At 37.0% G+C, this 21,326-nt stretch overlaps 2 long non-coding RNA genes across 2 annotated transcripts in view; both read right to left on the reverse strand.

Annotated features, from left to right (window-relative positions):
• LOC113620130 (uncharacterized) overlaps nucleotides 1-1,300 on the reverse strand; it is a 37,353-nt gene extending 36,053 nt beyond the window's left edge. Inside the window, exon 1 of the long non-coding RNA XR_003432671.1 lies at nucleotides 460-1,300. This is a non-coding gene — a long non-coding RNA (uncharacterized LOC113620130). The remainder of the gene's footprint in view (nucleotides 1-459) is intronic.
• Nucleotides 1,301-16,502: 15,202 nt separating this feature from the next.
• LOC113620250 (uncharacterized) lies at nucleotides 16,503-18,232 on the reverse strand. Its single transcript, XR_003432703.1, has 2 exons — nucleotides 18,173-18,232; nucleotides 16,503-17,421 (listed from the first exon to the last, which is right to left on the reverse strand). It is a non-coding gene; the product is annotated as an uncharacterized LOC113620250 (long non-coding RNA).
• Between the last annotated feature and the right edge of the window lie 3,094 nt (nucleotides 18,233-21,326).

Genomic DNA, 21,326 nt, shown 5'->3' on the forward strand with positions numbered 1-21,326 from the left:
TATTCGTATATTGCATCGTTTCCCAAGAGAGCAACTGTGGAAGATTACCTTCATGTAGACCTTCAAATACTGATTTTAATAAAATCTGTCAAAAACATTAACCCATTACCTCATGCACACCATCATGAGAAGGAAAGGATGGAAAAGAGAGATGAGGGGCTGGGAATTAGAAACCTGACAGAAAAGACAAAGAGGCAAGAAAAGAAATGAATGGGATCTTAGGGTAAGTAAGGAAAAGGGAAGTAATACCTGTTTATTTATAAGTCATTTTATTCCTGGTGAAATAAACAGTGTTATAAACAGGTTACAGTTAAATTTATAGTATGCATACCAACATTATTTTCTTATAGAATACAAATGATACTTTGCTAATTATAGGAAAATAAATTACACATATAAAACAATTTTGGGGTGATTGTATCTACTGTTTAGTATGGCCCGAGGGCCAAGCTTACATACCCATTGTTCACAAACTTCTCAGTCTCACGGTTTCTGCTCCTGTAGAGCCACACCTCTGTAGTTTCAGTTGCCCTAGAGAGCCCCTTAAGTCTTCGTACAGAAAGGCTGCAGATAAGTGATTTAGAAGTGGATTAATCAAACAAAGGGTGTTACCCAGTGCAAGCCGGTGGATGTCTGAAGCACAAGCTAGGAGAGAGAGTTAGGATGCAGCTTCTGTCTGACAAACTTAGTCTCTCTTTTCCCAGGAATAGCAGACAGGATGCCACTGAGAAGAACAACACTTTTTGAAGAAGGAGAATGGCATTCAGCAATGGGGGCTTTGGGGTATCATGCTTTGTGTTGTTTAGGGTCCTGAGACAGTCCTAACATAACTGACTCCCATTGGACCCTTGTAGATATAATGTATATTAAAAATTTTGAGTTCTCTACAGACAACAGAGACCAAGTTATACTAATAGTACTTATACTCATTTGACACTACTTGCCTTTTTTTCTGTCTTATTTCCCCAACCAAAGAGTATTACATCTTACGGAAAAACCCAAATTAACTTTTTGGCCAACCCAATAAATTTCTCAAAACCAGGACATATTATGTCTTCCTTTTTTGGCTCATAGTACCACACTGCCTTGAATATAGTATATGCTGAAGAAATGTTTAATTTTTTATATTTAAAAATTTTTCACTTAGATTTCATTTAAATATGATTAAATACTCAAAAGTAAATGTGGTATAGAATGAAAAATTGTTGTTTCTCCTTTGGCTTCTTGAATGTATTATTCGTATCTTAAATTCATTTCAAAACTGTATCTTCGGGCTTCCCTGGTGGCGCAGTGGTTGAGAGTCCACCTGCCAATGCAGGGGACACGGGTTCGTGCCCCAGTCCGGGAAGATCCCACATGCCGCAGAGCGGCTGGGCCCGTGAGCCATGGCCACTGAGCCTGCGCGTCCGGAGCCTGTGCTCCGCAACGGGAGAGGCCACAACAGTGAGAGGCCCGCGTACCTCAAAAACAAAAACAAAAACATATCTTTTTATTTTCATCAAGATTATTACAAATCCTCTCAAATTAAGATCATATGCTACTCATTGTATATAAACTTTACATACTTGCTCAGGCATGTGTGAAGATGGCTATTATAATAATAATTTTTAGAACTTCTGTGTACTCTGAATAACCACTAGGTGTTTAAACACCACTGTTTAAAGAAACACAACAAAATCAAACATTCAATTCTGTGTAAAAATGATCTATGTCAAACTTTTAGAAATGAAAACCACAATGTTGAGATGTCTAACATACAATAAAAAATTGCCAAACACGCAAAAAAGCAAAACAACATAGCCTCATTAAGAGGACACAGCAAGCTTAAATGTTCTTTCATCTAATAATATGACTTCAATATACATGAAGCAAAAACTGATAAAGCTACAAAGAAAAAGAGACAAATCCACAATTTCAGTAAGAGACTGCAATATCCTTCTCTCAAAATTAATAGAACATGTAAACAGAACATCATCACTAAGGATACAGAGGATCTTAACAACATTATCAACCAACTTGACCTAATCGGCATTTATAGACCACTTCGCCCTATGAGAATGGAATGCATGTTAATTTGTAGTTAACAGCTCAGCCATTCCACAAAGAAAACTCCAGGCCCAGATCACTTCACTGATAAATTCTACCAAATATATAAGGAAGAAATATTACCATTAAACATAAACTCTTTCCAAAAAATTGAAAAGGAGAGAATATTCCCCATTTTATGAGGACCACGTTACTCTGATAGCAAAACTCTGACATCAGGACATAAAGACAAGGCTTCCCTGGTGGCCCAGTGGTTGAGAGTCCGCCTGCCGATGCAGGGGACACGGGTTCGTGCCCTGGTCCGGGAAGATCCCACATGCCGCGGAGCGGCTGGGCCCGCGAGCCATGGCCGCTGAGCCCGTGCGTCCGGAGCCTGTGCTCTGCAACGGGAGAGGCCACGACACTGAGAGGCCCACGTAATGCAAAAAAAAAAAAAAAAAGACATAAAGACATTATAAGAAAAGGAAAATAGACACTGATATCCCTGATATCCCTCATGAACACAGATGTAAAAATTCTAAACAAAATTTTAGCAAGTTGAATCACACAATATATAAAAATTATAATACATTATAACCAAGTCTGTTTTATTCCAGGAATTCAAGGCTGGTTGAACATTTGGAAATATATAAATAAAAATAAATGTATTTCAACATATTAATAAACTTAACAAAAAAGATCAATTTAACAGACACAGAAAAAGTCACTGAACAAAATCAAACATACCGATACATAATCCCAGCAAACTAGAGAAAAAGGAATTTACTCAACTGGATAAAGGGGATAAACAAAAATCTCACAGTTAGTATCATACAACATAGTGAAGAACTAAACACTTGGAATAAGACAAAGATGTAAGTTCTCATCACTTCTAGTCAATATTGTACTGAAGGTTCTAGCTAATGCAATAAAACAATGAAAAAGAAACTGAAGTTATCCAGATTGGAAAGGAAAAATAAAACTCTTTTATTCATAGATGACGTCATTTTCTAGATAGAAAAGTTAATGGAATCTGCAAAGAAGCTACCACCATGAGTGATTTAGTAAATTTACTGAACATAAGATCAATAAACAAAACCAATTGTATTTCTATATACCAGCAACAAAAAAACAGAAACTGAAATTTAAAAAAATAATACAAATTACAATAGTATTAAAAATTTGGGAGAGAGAAATCTCATAAAAGATGCAAAAGACTTGTACTCTGAAAACTACAAAAGATTGCTCAGAGAAACCAGAAAGATCTAAATAAAGAAGAAATATATTTTGTTCACAGGTCAAAAGACTCAACGTGGTTAAGGGATAACTTCACCTCAAATTGATTTATATATTCAACATTATCCCATTCAAAATCTTCAAAGGCATATTTTTCAGAAATTAAAAATTTGACTCGGGCTTCCCTGGTGGCGCAGTGGTTGAGAGTCCGCCTGTCGATGCAGGGGACACGGGTTCGTGCCCTGGTCCGGGAGGATCCCGCATGCTGCGGAGCGGCTGGGCCCGTGAGCCATGGCCACTGTGCGTCCGGAGACTGTGCTCCGCAACGGGAGAGGCCACAACAGTGAGGAGCCCACGTACCACAAAAAAAAAAAAAAAAAAAAAAAATTTGACTCTAAAACTGATATGGAAATGCAAAGTGCCCAGAGTAGCCAAAAGCATTCTGAAAATTAAGAACAATTTTGAAGGATTAATGCTACCAAAATTAAAGCTTAATTTAAAGCTAGAATAAAGACAGTGCAATATAAATGTAAAGACAGCAAGATAAATCAATAGAACAGAAATAAACTCACATGTATTGGGACAAATGATTTTACAAAACGTGCAAAGATAATTCAGTGGAGAAAGGATAGTCTTTTTAACAAATGTGCTGAATCAACTGAATATATGCCAAAAAAATTCTCAGATTCATACCTCACACAATATATAAAAATTTACTCAAAATAAATCACTGACCTTAATATAAACTTAAATCTATTAAACATTTAGAAAATTAGAAGAAAATCTTTGTGACTCTGAGTTAGGCAAAGATTATTTAGATACACACCGAATGCACGATCCATAAAAGAACAAATTAATAATGAGACTGCATCAAAATTAAAACTTCTGCTCTTTGAAAGACATTGGGAAGAGAATGAAGAGAAAAATCAGAAACTTTAAGGGAAAAATATATATAATATAAAATAAAGAATCTGCATTTTATATATATATATATATATATATATACACACACACATCCACACACACCCAAATATATATACATATACAAAACTCTCAAAACTCAATAATTAGAAAAACAAACAAGCCAATTTTTAAAATTTGCATAAGAGATTTGGACAGACACACCTAAGAAGACATGTAATACAAACAGCAAATAAACACATGAAAAGTTGTTCAACATGATTATTCATTAGGTAAATGTAAATTAAAACCACAGTATAACACCACCAGATGCCATCTGAATGACTCCAACTAAAAAGACTGATCATACCAAGTGCTGGTGAGAATATCAAGAAACTGCAACTCTTGTACTTTGATGGAGGGAATACAAAGTGGTACAGTTTAGAAGTTTCTTATAAAGTTCATGTGTGTGTGTATATTTCCCTTATGACCCAGCAATTCTAATTATAGCTTTTACCCAACAGAAATAAAAGTGTTATATGTACACAAAATATTTTTCAGGAATCTTCTTAGTATCTTTATAACAGTTGAAAACTTGAAACAAATGTCTATTGTAGTGGTATGAATAAGCAAACTGGACAACCCAACAATGCAATACTACCCAGAAATGAACTACTAAAACATACAACATAGATCTCACAAACAGTCTGAGCAAAAGAAGCCAATACAAAGAGAATATAGACAATGTGATTTTATTCATATGCAATTCTAATGAAGAATAACTATTCGGTAGTTACAGAAAGCAGATAGGTCAGTGGTTACCTGTGACGAGATGTGGTAACTGGGGGAAGCGGAATCTGATTGAAAAGGGACACAGCTGAACTTCTGGGGATATTGGAAATGACGGGCACATAGATTTATCAAAGCATATTAAGATCTACAGTTAAATCTGGTACATTTCATTGAACATAAATTATGCCTTACTAGAGGTGATTTCGGCTACAGTGTGTCTCAACTCCATGAAACATCCTGACCAGAATACCCATTCAATAGTGAGATCTACCTCATTTTCTATACTTAATGTACTGATAGTTTAATTCGTCCTTTACTTCAAAAAAAAAAAAGAACTAATGGGCATCAAAGGAAGAGTTAAAAAAAAAAAAAACCTTCTAGAGATGTACCAGCTTGTTTTCATAACAATCATTTATATAACTGAGATTAAAATGTAACTAGTCTTTTCCGCTGAAGCAGATAAAGATCTGGGTTGCTGAAACTTGTTTTGCTGCTCTATAAAATAGCTGCAGTATCACTGGCACTTATTAGGCATGAATCGTGGTGCAACCTTCCTGTTTAAAGTCTTTAGCAGAACATCTGCATTCCAAGCTGTAATGATGTAGTTGAGGGCAGGGTAGAGTCTGTAGGTGCAAGAAGGCTATGGGGGTTCATGCAATTGTTTCCATTAATAGCAATGACTTAACTTGGCTTGTGGTTTCAAAACCTGATTTAGTCCAGTTTATACCGTTTTCCCTCCTTGGGATGGAACTACAAGCTACAGTTGTGGTAAAAGTAAGAGTGGATACGAAGTCAAAAGATACGGATTTGATTCTCACTCTGTCCCCTTTAATATGTGTGACCTTAGACTGATAAAGTTCAGACAGATCAATTATTGTCCTTATCTGCAAAATGGGGAAGATCACTGTTCCCATCACATGAGTGTTTTAAGTATTCAACTTTATAATGTAATGAGGGAATCAGTCATCGTAAGCCCTGAGTAAATAATGGCTGGATAGGAAATCAGAGTCTGATATAAAAAGCTAACAAGTTGAAGGCCACTCAGAAATAATGCTGCCGATACCAGAGGATGACGGAACTACCATCCTAGAATAGGATTAACCGACTGTTACTCTCCAAGGCAGGCTGGCTCTCAAATCCAACCGAGGAAATCTTGGCAAAGTAGCCTAGGTTCGAATGTTAGTTGAACTGGATTAAACAGTGGGTTAACCAAGGTCATCCTCTTTCCAGCTGAACCTGATCAAGCATCTCATTTAAGTGTAATCTAATCCATAGAGAAGAAGAAAAGGACCCCTTCCCACCTCAAAAGAACCTTCCTCAGTAAAAGTTGCCAAATAAAAATATCCTGTTCAAATTGGGCAATTTCATGAGATAAACAGGAGTTCTGACTGGTTTCCATTTCTGGAAAAGTCTCTTCATACCTGAAATACCAATGTTCTGCTTTAGGGTCTGTGGATTTCTCTTCTGCTCTAAGGATATCAAAGTAACATATTTGAGGTTAACTGGATTTTTTTAAGAAAGAAGGGTCAGAATCTATGGTGGCTGCCTCCCAAGGAATCTCTTTTTAAAATATTATGACTGGATTGTTTTGAAATGTGTGCACTGTCTCCTTAAGATCATGTCCTTATAGTTCCCTAAGAAGGGCCAGTGTAAACTGAACCACTGCATGAGTAATAGCAGACTTACACACCAAGGAGAAACTTAAAATGAGCCAGGACGAGTTTTGTCTACAAGACTCTTATTGCAAAGCTCTTATTGCAAAGCTTTTCCAGGAAGTTGCTTGTCAAGCCCTAGGCCACATCCAAAATTTAATCCTTTGCAAATTTCCAAAGTGAATTTGTGCAGGAGGGGCAGAGTACCAAAACTAGGTATGGGAGTTAACAAAAAAAAAAAAAAAAAAAAAAAAAAAATCCTGGGAACAACATGCAGGGAATTTGGAGAAAATTCATCACTTAGGCCAGTAATTGACAACACTTGTCTTTGAGACACTGCAGTCTGCTTGCAATAATCTCAAAGTTCGTTTAAAAGTGCCCTGCCAAAATAATTCAGTTCACCTCACCTGGAAAAAAGTACGTGTCATGGAACACTTCTGTGAGGAGAGTGGGAAACTAACAAAAATCAACAAATACAAGTGCCAAAATTAACCTACCTCAGAGTTAGCAATATTGAATATTTATTACTCTAGAAACTTTTAACTCCCATAAGGAAGGGCTAAGAGTTCCCAGCATCATGTGTGGAATTTGGACACAACCAATAGATGCTAATTTTCACTGAACAAATTGAGTATCTGTTCTATGCCCAGCACTGTTTGGGAGAATAAATAGTTATTCAAAAGTATAGGTCACACACACACACACACACAAAAGGTATAGGTGAAGGTCTAACCAAATATAATCAAGTTTTCTCAAGAAAGCTCATATTTCTTTAAAATATTCCTCTATAGGATTCCATTCTTCAGCAAGTAAAATTACCAGTTCTGTAAGTATGTTTATAGAAAAATTTAATTCTAAGTATTCCAATGCCAAAGATCCCAGCTAAATTTACCTGCACAGAAAATTTTATGCACAAAGTGTTAAAGACTGCAGTGACGATCACTTATAGAGCTGGAAGCAGAAACCAGAAAAATGATTTTACTTTTGTCAGTGATGTATTACAACATAATCTTTCTTTACTGGATAAAACACAAAATAAACACTCACACAATCGGTTTCAACTTTAGTCGAAGAAAAATTTCAACCAAATCTTTCACTTTACCAGAAATAAAAGCTTTTGTTAGAAGAGAGAAAGATAAAGGAAACTGAAAAAAAAATTTTTGAAAAGGCCACTTTTCTCTCCCAAATCCTAGCAACTATATGCAATGATAACATCAATGAAAATCTAGGCTTCTAAGTTTCGAGTATTTCATGTGTCTATTATTTTATGTTCTTCATACAGAGTTTCTTCTTAAGAACACAAAGGGCTTGGCTTTATCACTTTTATATTTTCTCACTTTAAGTTAGATTTTCAGGAATGGAAGATTTCTTAAGAATTGACTTAAGAATTAATTGATTTAGTACTTGGTATTAATTTTTTCAATAGCTACAGAAAATCCTGTGGATATACCCCCTTTTTTGCTCCAAGCATTTACTTCAAAAAAAGAGCTGATTTTAATATAAACAAAAGAATATAATCACACCCTTACACTTGGAAAAAGATGTTATCTCACATTTTACTTGTACAGCGTTTTATCTTGGGTATGTTTCTAGAAAATGTAATGCTCCAGTATTTTAGAAATAAGAAACAGCCCCTTTTCTGAAGAACGCATTTATCTACTCAGGAAGAGAAGGATGGCCTGAAGACAGAGTAGAGTAGGGGCGGGGGCGGGTAATGTAGAACAAAGCCGAAGTAGCATGGACTCTCCTGCCCTCTAGTGGTTGGACTCTAGAAAAAAATTAAACTTCCATGGGTTTCCTTTTTCCTCTAAGTGGGTTTATTTTCTCTTTGAAAATTTAAACTAAATGTAAAGGTCTTTAACCAACTGACAATATTTCTTGGAGTATCAGGAACAGCCTCATTTTACTTAATCAGTCATAGTTATCATCTGGTCCTTTATTTTTTCAGTCACTGAAGAAGCATACCCAACAGAGTCAGCACTATAAAGGCACTGGTGGAAAGTCGACCACCGTATCCCCCAAATTCAATAGCCTAGTTTCATAACCAATACACACATTTTACCCAATTGATTCCATTTCTCATAAAAATCTTTTTTTTTTTTTTTTTGTTAACACTTTGAAGCTCAAGAAGTAAGATAAGTCTGGCCCAGTGGTGTCACTGTTGCACTGTATATACATACATGAACCAGCAATGGTTGCTGAAACCGAAATAGCTGAAGCTCGTGGGGTGAACCTCGTATTTTAATGTGGGTGTAAGGTTAGTTCATCTACATTTATTTATTGTATCTCTAAAAAGTTGTAGGCCAATTCTTAATGTATTTACCCTTAAATTTTCCCTTTAAATGGGACTTGTATTTTCAAAAACTTACATTAAAACATCTTAACAGTGTTCACTGCTAACCTAAACCTATCAATTTGTAATGCATTTCCACTTATTGAATGAGCTTTATAATCACATATGATTACAATTTACTATACATGCAGAAATGCTTTTTAAACTTCTCAAAATATTAATTTATCACAAAACGGCTTTGTCTTAAACCTAATATTGCCATCACTATCATACAAACATAAACATTTAAACAAGCTTATGCGGGGAACTTGTCTCAATAGTAACCACAATAATAATCAAAATATAATTTTGTTTAGTTTTGTTTTTATGTAAATGTCCCGAGACTTAGTAGCTGGAATGATAATAAACTGATGGGGATTTGCCTTATATTTCCATGGGGAAGGCAGATGAAAATAAATTAACTCCAACTCACAGATACAATCTGAGAAACAGTGAACTTTAATACCTGCTGAAAAAGTTGCTTATCTGCAGCTTCCTCCTCTGTCAAACACAGAGTTGAATCTGAATGATCTTTCAGGTAGAGTCCTGCTAGAGATTTCTATATCTATTGATGACTATGAAGCCTCATGGTTTCATGTCTGAACTTTTGAGAGTACAGCTCAATAAGTTAATGATAATAATCAGCCATTATTCATTCATCTCCTTTGCTCCAACTTCAAACATACAAGATTAATGCTTGTCTAATTTCCCTCAATCAAGTTAATATGGGAAGATACTATTATTATAAGTTATTTAAGTATTGAATTTTTTTTAAAGAAGAATTCAAATCACTTTTAAATACTTGTGTTCAATGAAAAGAGTCACTCACTGTCAGGAAACCTGAGTTTCAGTCCCGCTTTTACCACAGATTGTTGGTAACTTTGAAGATGGCTCCTCTATAATATGAGTGAATTAGATTAGATTCTTTCACAATTTAAATTTTTTCATCTTATGTAAAGTCAAGAATTTTCAGGGCTCTTATTTAGTATTGGCTTTGGAATGATCCTATGCCAGGCCCATAATACGTGATCAAGGTTTTGGTCAAATTTAACAAGCTGGAGAGATGGTAGATAATTGGAATACTAAAATATACCCATGCACAAGAACTTACCAAGGAAGAACAGCCAGCTTGGAAACATATTTGAATATTAAAGGACTGGCTTGTACTCTACAACCTAATCTTCCCATATGAGCTAAATTACTTTGTTGCAACTTCGTGGGTATGTCAAAAGCTGACCCAGTACTTCCCTCTCCAGTTCCATGTTCTCTGCATGTTGGACAATGCACAGAGGGTTTCCTTTTTACCACTCACAACTCATTTAATTCCTTAAAAATAATAAACACAGTCTCTCTACCTTCCTTGCTTTCAACTCCTTTCTGGTTCCTTTAGGAAAAAAAAATATTTCTCTCTTAAAAAGGAAATGTTTTGGGCTTCCCTGGTGGCGCAGTGGTTGAGAGTCCGCCTGCTGATGCAGGGGACACGGGTTCATGCCCCGGTCCGGGAAGATCCCACATGCCACGGAGCGGCTGGGCCCGTGAGCCATGGCCGCTGAGCCTGCGCGTCCGGAGCCTGTGCTCCACAACGGAAGAGGCCACGGCATTGGGAGGCCTGCGTACAGCGGAAAAAAAAAAAAAAAGGAAATGTATTATGGCATGCTATGTGACATATGTCATATTTTATGGGGGTAAAAAGCTGAGTGAGACCCAATATAGCCAGAAGCTCAAAATCTATCGGGGAAGAGATTATATTATAGCCAAATGACTTTAACAGATCAAAGACTAGTGTGGTAGAGGTGTGCTTCCTTAAAATGTATTACTTGGAACTCGAGTCTGACCAGATATTTTTGGTCAGTTTGGTTTGGAAAATGGTATCCCACACTCCGTGAAGATTTACAATATACTGCTATATTTGACATTCTGAGAAGTCTGACATAAAACAACTTGCTTTAACTGAGTATAACCAATGTTCCAATAATTTATTTTCAGACCATAGAAGATTTTTTTAAAGTAATATGTGACACTTGAAAAATGCTATGCCAGAGATGAAATTTTATGAATATAAGAAGAAGAAACACGAGTTCTGATTAATAATAATCAGTGTTCCAAGTACCTGCCATGAGAAGAACACACACCAACTCATTGAAGAGAAAACTTTATGAAGAATAAATGATTTGAGCTGGGTCTTGAAGGGTGAATAACCCAGGGACGGGTTAAGGAAAACATAATTTCAGAAAAAGTTAAGTGGGACTTCGCTGGTGGTTTAGTGGTTAAGAATCCGCCTGCCAATGCAGGGGGCACGGGCTCAAGCCCTGGTCCGGGAAGATCCCACGTGCCATGGAGCAACTAAGCCCATGTGCCACAACTACTGAGCCTGTGCTCTAGAGCCCGCGTGCCTAGAGCCCGTGCTCTGCACCAAGAGAAGCCACCGCAGTGAGAAGCCTGCTCACCGTAATGAAGAGTAGCCCCCGCTCGCCGCAACTAGAGAAAGCCCACGCACAGCAACAAAGACCCAACACAGCAAAAAATTAATTAATTAAATAAATAAATTTTAAAAGAAAGAAAAAGGTTAAGTGTAAATAGAATCATGGAGGCCAATATGTACCAACCAGGTTTGGAAAATTATAAACAGAATGACAGGACTAGAGCTTCTTCAGAACAGAACTGGTGAATTAGACAGGAAAATTTGGGGCCAAGTGCTAGATGACTCAAATACTAAGCAACGTATGGACTTATTTTTTCTACACAGTGGGAAGCCTAAGACATGTTTAGGCAGAGTGGCACGACTGAACAACCAGTCCAAAAGAGTAATGTTAGTGACACAAATGGATCAAAGAAAATAGGAGCCTTACATTTGAAAGTAAAATCAGAACTCACAAAGAACCAGTTCTTTTCACTTCTAGAGTTCTTGAACACACCCAATGGTTTTCTTCGAAATCTCCACAAAAGTGTTTGACTCATCCTCCTTCTCTAGTGAAGTCCAGTTTTCCTAGAACGCCAGTACTCAGCACATCCCAAACACTAGTTTTTCTATGTCAATTATTTAAAATTTTAACAGAATACAACATCAGTAGACAATCTAGACCACGGACAAAGAATAAAAGGTCTCAGTAAAAGAGTGAGGAAACATGAAGTGGTGCTTTGAGTCAAGGTCAAGCTGGGAGGCAAAATAACCACTCTGACCTGCTGACTGCAGAATGAGAATACACTCTTTCCCTCCCTGTCTCTGCTCAGCACACACCCTGAAAAACAGGGCTAGAGCCCTGACAGTGATCACATAGCACTGACCTGGGGAGGAGAGCACTGCTCAACTGCCTTTGCAGTTCAAGTAAGGGAAGTTTTTCCCCTTAATAAACCAGTCTGTGTCCAGGCTAACCACAGGCTAGAGAAGTGGTTAAACATGTTCCAAGTTCTATTCTCAACCACTATCCTCTTCATCTCCAACTATTCCCCTCCCACAAAATTTTTGAAACACTAGCCATTCAGCAGTTAGAGACATCCTCTGTATGGGGACTTAAATGTTTGCATGTGGGAAACAGAAGTGCCATGGTCCCTGCTGCCCTCACTACTATAGACTTTGTTAACTGACAATGAAATGCACTCCCCTAACCAGGGAGTGAGATGTTTCCTCCATGTCATCAAACCTACCCAAGTCATCCAACGCCCCCTCCTTCAGTTGGATGACTTGGAGTGTCTACTTTTGTCAGATAGTGGGTTGTCCACAGGCGAGGTGTGGGGAAGGGGACACAGTCAAGGCACTGCTGGTGGATTCAAGCAACTGTCAACTGGGGGTCATCACTCAAGGTTAACAGGGCACTGAGTGCCCTTCCCCTCAGCTTCTGGGTCCTTACACTGGATGATTCTTTGTCCTCCTCCCACTTTAAGCCCTTTCATTCCTTTTATTCCTCATTCCTTCTCCCTCACCAGCCATATTTGATATAGTTTTGGAGAATGAAAACACTGTGCATTAAGAACCTAAACTTTTTCCTCCAATATTTTGGCCAGCAGCTACTTTGAGAGTGTGCCTGTATTATACTGTGGCTGGGGAGGGAAGAAAGGCTTTTTTTAGGAGACAGAAAGAGAAAAAGATAGGTGGGGAGCAGAGGGGGTGGAGTGAGAGCTATGCAATGCATGGAAAACGCATATTTTCACAGTTCCAGATACAGTCCTGTTACATGTTTGTGCATCACTCTATATCACATATGCCCACCTCGCCTTCCCTACACATTCTCCCAAGCAGACAGATGACAGATTTCTTTTTTTCCTTTTTTCTTTTTTTTTTTGCTTGCTATCATTTATGTACATGTTGAAACCAGGTAATGGGATGATTTTGCCAAAAAAAGTGGTCAGAGTTAAAGATTAAATCTATTTCCTATGGGCTACTCTGTGCTTCCCTCCATGACAGTCAAGGCGTATATGGAGTTTCTGGGTTAGCCAGCAGTCCTGTTGGTCAACCTGCTGTGCCTGTCAGGCACAAGGGGCCATTCCAGCCTGAAGACGAGGAAAGGACTTGGGAAATGAGCAGGGCAGGGGATGTAATTTTTAATCCCTTCTGTGAGAGTAAAAGATTAGGATAAGAGAAAGATCAATCAAAAGATTTTTAAGAAGGTTTAATGAGCGTCAAAACTAAGGTTTCAGGCTTCCCTGGTGGCGCAGTGGTTGAGAGTCCGCCTGCCGATGCAGGGGACACGGGTTCGTGCCCCAGTCCGGGAAGATCCCACATGCTGCGGAGTGGCTGGGCCCGTGAGCCATGGCCGCTAAGCCTGCGCGTCCGGAGCCTGTGCTCCGCAACGGGAGAGGCCACAACAGTGAGAGCCCTGTGTACCGCAAAAAAAAACCTAAGGTTTCATAAATGAAATAAATACTTAGACTCCTTTCAGTTATATATTTTGGTTGCCAGTCTGTGCTTCTTTGAATACAGCCCATTTATGTTTGGGTTACGTATAAATTATAGTTCACCCACTGATCACGTTGTTAATGAAAATCAGCTTTCGATTTCAAGTCTTCCATGTAATATGTACTGGGAATTTGGAGAGGGCACACGAGAAAGTAAGAGAGATTGAGCAGTTGACAAACACGCTAAGGACAGAGAAGGCTGAGTCACCTGGGATGGCACATTTCACTATGGGTTTCGGTGAAGACAATGAGGCTTTATGAAACTGTCCAATCACTTAACTCCACCAAACTTCGTTTTCTTCATTTGTGAAGAAGGTGTTGCAAGCACTTCTTCTAGATAAAATGTTACAGCAATTCTGAGAATGAGCTGTGGTCCTTCAGTCTTTGCAGTAAACAACGGGCTGGAAGTGGGGTCTTCCCCTGACGGTTGCAGTCAGATTGCCCTTTCGCTCTCAGCTGACCTTAGCAATGAGTTCTTACTAAGCAGAGTCTTTAAGATTATGACGCTTCTTGAGGAAATGCTTGCCATCACTGCCCCTTCCCACTTTTCCAATCCAAGGCAAAGACCACACACCATTTCATTTCTAGGAATTTAGCTCTTATCTATTTCTCTAAGAGAGGCAACAAATCATCTTTCTACAGTGGTAAACAACAGTGAAAAGAATCACCAGGATAGAAACAATGATGGTATTGCAAGGGAACTGCTCCAATGGGACACAAACACTTTCACTAAAGGGAGAGGGTTGTTTGGTGAAGGGAGAAGGGAAGCTTAGGGAAGATCCTACAGAGGATGTCCCTACAGTCACTGAGCCTCTAATCAATCATCTGTTTCTAGGAAACATTCACTTTCTAAAGAGTTCCTGCAGAATACAGGTGAAAAAATATTTCCTGGACCAAGAAGTTCTCTGGTTATCAACTCTTATTTATCAAAAATAAAATCCAAAGTTCTGTATGTTCAGTTTTCTGTTAATACTTGATTGTGATTATACTTCAAGCCAAATCTACACTAGAGAAACTGAAATATCTAGATTAGAGCTTTACTTCACTTCTCCATCATGCCACCTGTAATGATGCTTCTCAGAGGACTCCAGACTAAAGGGCGGAGGAAATATTCTTTTCTTTCCATGATATCAAGTGGTACCATTGGAATGGACTATTCTCATTATCATTAGTATTACCTAAGGTAGAAGTCAAGGAGATAAACAAGGCCTTAGTACTAATATTTATGAAGATTTATTGTTTGTCCAGTAGACGCTGCACTCAATTTGATATGTTGTGGAAAGTGGGTTTGATTAAATAAGATACATATTTTCTTTTTTATAATAAAGACTATCTTGGGGAGTAACTTCAACTGAGTAAGAAGAAGTAACCTTTCTTCAATTACATTCCAGAAAGGTTAAAACCATTCTGCCAGCATCTACCTAGATACCAAGCGTTCCCATGGAAACCATCCACTGGCCCTAAGTTTCGGGGATGTCCGCAGAAACAAACAGCAGCTGCCTTCGCCCTTCAACCCCTTGAGACCTTGTACACTTTTCCTACCTCCTCAGAAAGTGAAAAATATCCATGACTTACCACCATTCTCTTAGTCTCCTCTTCTCAAAGTTAAAGTTTGAAAAGAAGGAACTTTGAAAAGAAGGAAGAGACAAAAGTTACAGAAAATGCAAACTAGCATAGGCCCCACTGGCATTATTTTTGGTTTCTTTTACCTTGATCTGTCCAAGTCTATCCCAAAATGATTCTATCATTCATTTATTCACAGTTACTGAACACTTACGAAGGTCTCAGTATTTATATGCAATATGTGAGATTTTGTAAATTCCGCTTTTTGTCTCTGAAGTATAATTATAATTAACCCTGCCCTTTTGTTTTCCATTGACTCTGAAGAAGTCTATATTCAACTTTCACATCCAATAGTAGAAATCTTATCAGAATAGGCTTGGGGCTAATGATCTTCTCCCTTTCTCTAAACTAACTTTTTTTCCTTCTTCCTCCCTTCCTTCTTTCTCTCCCTCACCCCTCTCCACACTGTTGAGCAAAACTCCTGAGCTAACATTATTTTCAGTAGAATAACAGAGCCCATAAGGTACACAAAATAAAGCAACACGGTACAACTATCTGCTATAAAATGGGTATGTCCAAGACACAGTAATAATAAAAAGGGTGGAAAGATCATGCTTGGGAATGAGCGTTGGGTTTGTTCTTTAATGGATTTATCGTTAATATTTTTAAAAAATTACGTAACACAAAATCTAAAAAACATACACCACCTCACACTTTTGGAAAAGAGTGGTATATATGTCATTCATTAATAAAGCATTGTAGGAGGAGTAGGGATATTTCATTTCTAGAATTATGTAACAGGAAAATGACAGAATATATATTTAGACAGTATTGGTCAATTTGAGAACTTTTAGTCAAAAAAATCCATAAATGTGTGGTTTAGCTAATATACAATAACAATGATCTATGATTTGAAACTTTAAAAACTTTCATATCCATTACGTATCTCAACTTTAAAAAACCTAGATGGAAGATATTATCTCCATTAAGAAATATATTTGGCAAAACTAAGTATCTGGCCTTAGTAAAGGAATTTATGGCTCTAATCCCATTTTTTCTCCTTCAAGTAGGGAACATTTTCCACAGTCCCATTCAAATTCTTTAGTAACTAAATTTCTATTCTCTCTTGTATTCAGAATCCCCATATAGAAAGTTAAGGTATTTTAATAACTGTTTCTTGTTTTCACTTGAAAGTTGAAAAACAGATAAGTTTTCTAAGTAGGAACACCAAAGCAAGTATCAAAAAAAAAATATATGATCCATGGTCATAAAGGAAAACTTACCAAAGCTTTTCACACTTTAGGACTTCCCATCCCAGCTTTCACAGGAGCTCATCTACCTGCAAATGATCACTTCTGCACAGGTGGTTACAGACACATATATTCTTTGGGATCTCAATGCTTTATAAAGGTTTAAGGTGATTCTTGACTCTTCACTGGCTTCCAATATTCAGGTAATTGAAACGTATGATTTATGTTATAAATACCCATAAACTATTTTATTAACAAGTGGGGATTGAGAATGCTTTATAAGTTTACTTTACCCAATGTCCAAACCTAGAAATTAGGCTTACATGTACTAGTCATCTGCTCTCCAGTACAGAAAAACATCACCCTTCACCGCACCCAAAGAAAAGCGTGCTGCAGGATCCCATATAGAAGCTTCCATTCGCTCAACCCTCACCTAAATCTTTAACAGTATGAACTGTCAGAGCCAGGTCTTCAAAGAACTTGAAGCTTATTTTATAGTCAAATGTGATTATCAGTTGGGAGAAGTCCTCTTTAAAAGCTAATTGCCTTTCCTTAAATCCTTAGGGGGAAAAAACACAAAAATTTAACTACTAGTAGTGCATACAATTTCCACCTTACATTTCCCCAACTTATTTAGTATCAATCCCTTGAGAAATAATACCTAATGTGGAACAAAGGAGGATCTGACAGAGTCTGATCTCACCAACTTCCTTCTAGAAGACTGTTTAGTCTACCAAGCTCATTTCTTCATTCCCTCCCTTCTGAAAAGAGACTGTACCTAAAAAGGAAGATGAAAATAAAATTTATTTATCCTAATTAACTGAACATAGAGGACTGAGGAGGAGAGATTATAGAGTGATGGATATTGTACAACTTCCCATTTACTTTTCAAAACGAGAAACTTGGCTTCTTATGCAAGCAACGGGGCTCAGATTGATGATAAAACCTCTCACTAGGTTTAAATAACTCCCATCCCCAAAATATCTTATTTAAAATATTAAGGAGCGACACATTTGCTTCACCAACCAAGGAGACTATGCCATTCTCAGTTTTCCTGGAATCATTTTTGATTTTGCTTTCCGTTCTAGCAGAAATTATGAGGATGTTTCTAGAATGAGAAACTAAGAGGACACTTCCCAAGTTTATGTTTACAGTTGGGATATAAATTAACAGTAGTGACAGCACACTCTGCTCCAGATGACCCCCACGATTCCACTAGAGATATCATTGCAGCCCTGAAGTTACACTGATTTTAGAAATATTAACAATATTTCTATCATTTACCAAGGGCCACCACATGCAGACACTTCATCTCTTTTGACACTAAAAGAGCTGTGAGGAAGATGCTATTATTCCTTTTTTACAGTTAAGGAGGCAGAGGCTCAGAGAGATCAGCTGCCTTTCAGTCAGGGACCAAGCCAGGATATGAACCCAGGGCCTTGAGACCCAGAGGCCCATGCTCTTTACACTGCATTTCAGAGAAATCTAGAGCTCCTTCAGTGTTAAGACATTTATCAGCTCTGACTTACATTCATTCAAGGCAGTCAAAGTAGGTATTGAGACATTGATGACTTCATTACATGAATACCTGTAACGTACAGAAAGGAAAAGCTTTAGAAAAAAAAAACTCAACTACTGAATAGAAGAACTAATAGTCAGGTACTTACAAATAAATGCAGATGAATGGGTTGAACCTAATTCCCATAGTTTTAGTTATCCAAATGGCAAGAAAAATTATAAATGTATATTTTAAAATGTATAATTCCTTTATTTATTAACCCTAAGATTAAAGAGTAAAAGATGAAAAAAATCATATGCTTCCTAGCCTTAATTTTTTTTTCTTTAAAGTGAGCCAGCATCCTCTATCATAAAATGAACACCTGGCACCAGATCTCCTATTTTGATGAAAACTGTACCTGAAAAAGAATATTTTACTTGTCCTTTTTATTTTTAAAATGTAAGCTATAAATATATACCTAATTATAAGAAAAATAATGGGTGTGTATAACAAATATCATAAAAGCATTTTAAAAATCATTCTGAAGCTAAAACTGGAAGTTGCTGGTTGTACTTTTAACTGCATAGGTATCCAACTGCAACAAAATGAAGTTATGAGAATTCACATCCCTTAAATGAAGAAAATACATAGTAAGTTTTACAAAGTTCAGTGACATCTCTGAAATAGCTGTAGTAAAATATATTATCTATATGCATAATTATTATACTGACATCTTTTCTAGAGTAGCTCCTTTTTTTTTGGAACACTGGGGTGCATGTAACTTTTTTTTTTTAGGATTTTTCACGTTAACATTCTAACATCTTTATTGGAGTGTAATTGCTTTACAATGTTATGTAAGCTTCTGCTTTACAACAAAGTGAATCAGCTGTATGTATACAAATACCCCATATCCCCTCCCTCTTGCCTCTCCCTCCCACCCTTCCTATCCCACCCCTCTAGGTGGTCACAAAGCACTGAGCTGATCTCCCCGTGCTATGCGGCTGTTTCCCACTAGCTATTTTACATTTGGTAGTGTATATATGTCAATGCTACAGAGCAGCTACTTCTTAAAGAATTGAACAAGTTGATAAATATCTGAGTGATAACTGGCCAATCTAATTTGTACCTACAGTAAGAAGTCAAATCAACTTATTTAGGATTCTATTAGTAAATTTCTCTTCTTAACTAATGCATAGTAAGTAAACTTAAAATACTCCCTTGCTGGCTTGAGAAAAATCTTTTCCTAAATGGGACGGACACATATTTTAATATTCACAGAAAGGCCATGACTCTAATAATGACTTATTTTAAAAATCAGGTAAATAGTTAATCATTTAACTTACAGAATTGCATGTTTACCTCAAAAAATAAGTATGCTAGGCTATGTTTCTTATGTATTGTGTTGCCTTACTCAAATGTGTCTGCAGCCAGTGAATGAACATATTTTATACTCAGTTGAGAGATTTTTATCTGTACACTTAAAGGCAGCAGGGTGCATAATTACGCATGCCTGCCATCTGCATCACCCTCCAGGTGCAGGAGACATTAGCTTTACTTAATATTACCACAACATTAATTTTACTCCATTAATTTATGTCATTTGTCCTTTATTTCAAACTCAGATTGCCAAAACTAAAGCATTAGAGGTGATGACCCAATTCTGATTTTAGTGAAAGTCTTATAAACAAAATCTTAAATAACCTCATTAGCTCAGAATACTCTTAAAACAGGAATTGACTGGCTTGCTTTTACTTTTTAAAAAAGGAGTCTACAAACAAAACCTTTCCGATTTTGGTGTAATAGTTTCTTCCAACGAGAGGGTATACTGTGAGAGCATTTTTGTAGGGCTCACTGATAAGAGACTAGAAAATACTAAATCATATCATGAAAAAGGTATTTTCTTTCAGTTCTTTTAAGTCCAGGAGAGTCTCTATTGCGTCATTATCGCCATTCTAGTATTTGCAACTCTCCCTTTCTGACAGAGAGAGCAGACCTCAAGTTCTGATCCTCGGTAGGCAACTGTATTTTGATAGAATTCAACAACATCACTTTTGCTCATAATTACCCTAAATTTATGGCAAATTATATTGGTTTTCCACTTGAAGTAGTGAGATATAACTCCTTTTTAAAGCACATTTAAGTTAAACAGGAGTCTAAAGATATTTAGTAATTAATAGTAGAGTTATATGAGGATATGGGAAACAGCATGAAGATTGTATGCAAAACAACTGAAATTTTGGTATAAGTTGATTTGCATCCAACTTCAGAAGAAAAAGACATGGTAATACAAAAATGAAAATGGAAGTCTATTTAAAGAAAGCTACTGAATTTACATTACTCTATGTCTTCCAGGATATAATACTACAATACCTCTTACCATTTCTTGATAGCTTATCATGTGCATGGTATTAATGCTTTAAATACAGTTATCTCAGTTAATTTTCCAAAGCAAGGTAAACCTGTAAGTTTTACTGAATGGAATAAAGGACCTTTAGGTAAATGAAATTCAGAGAGTAGAACCTTGAATGCCAAATAGTTCAAGGGAGACTCAGGTGAAAAAAATCACAGCTTCTAATACATCAATAAGAAAAGAAGAGGAAAAGTAGGTTTTCCAAGGATAATTGTTTATTTCTGAAAATCCACATGTGAGGAGGAGAATGGGGGAAGGAGGGAGAAAGGATCACAAAGAATCAGCGAATGACACGGCTTTCTGAAAAATGTCCAGTATTAAATGAGTAAGTTACAGCTCCCTCTCAGAAGCTGCCTAAAGCAGTTCTTCTTTGATGGCAGTACTTTCTGAAACTTCAAGAAACATTTTCAGCGAGAGAATTCTGAGATCATTACCACAGATTTGCCTCTGTCTTGACAGAATTCCTTGGAAGGACCTACAATTGAACTTTCAGTACTTGAATGATAAATAAAATTCTTAGACAAATTATACAATTTTTTCTAATTTACATAAAATGGAGTACCTGTATTTTGAAGGAAAAAAGAAGCTGCAATGTCAAAAATCAAAGTAACCATATTTGCTTTGCCTAGTTTCCATGCTCTTCATTTAGAAATGTTCTTGTCACCAACATGTGTTTTTCCTCCTGAGGTAACAGAGGCCAATCCCACCTTACAAATAGCTCCCTTTAGGAAAGGTCAAAGTTAAACATGAATTCCTCGTAGACAAAGTTGAGGAA

This window comes from Aethalodelphis obliquidens, unplaced genomic scaffold, assembly GCF_003676395.1.
Source record: "Aethalodelphis obliquidens isolate GAN/ISIS:26980383/991018 unplaced genomic scaffold, ASM367639v1 scaffold7, whole genome shotgun sequence".
Lineage (NCBI taxonomy): Eukaryota > Metazoa > Chordata > Mammalia > Artiodactyla > Delphinidae > Aethalodelphis > Aethalodelphis obliquidens.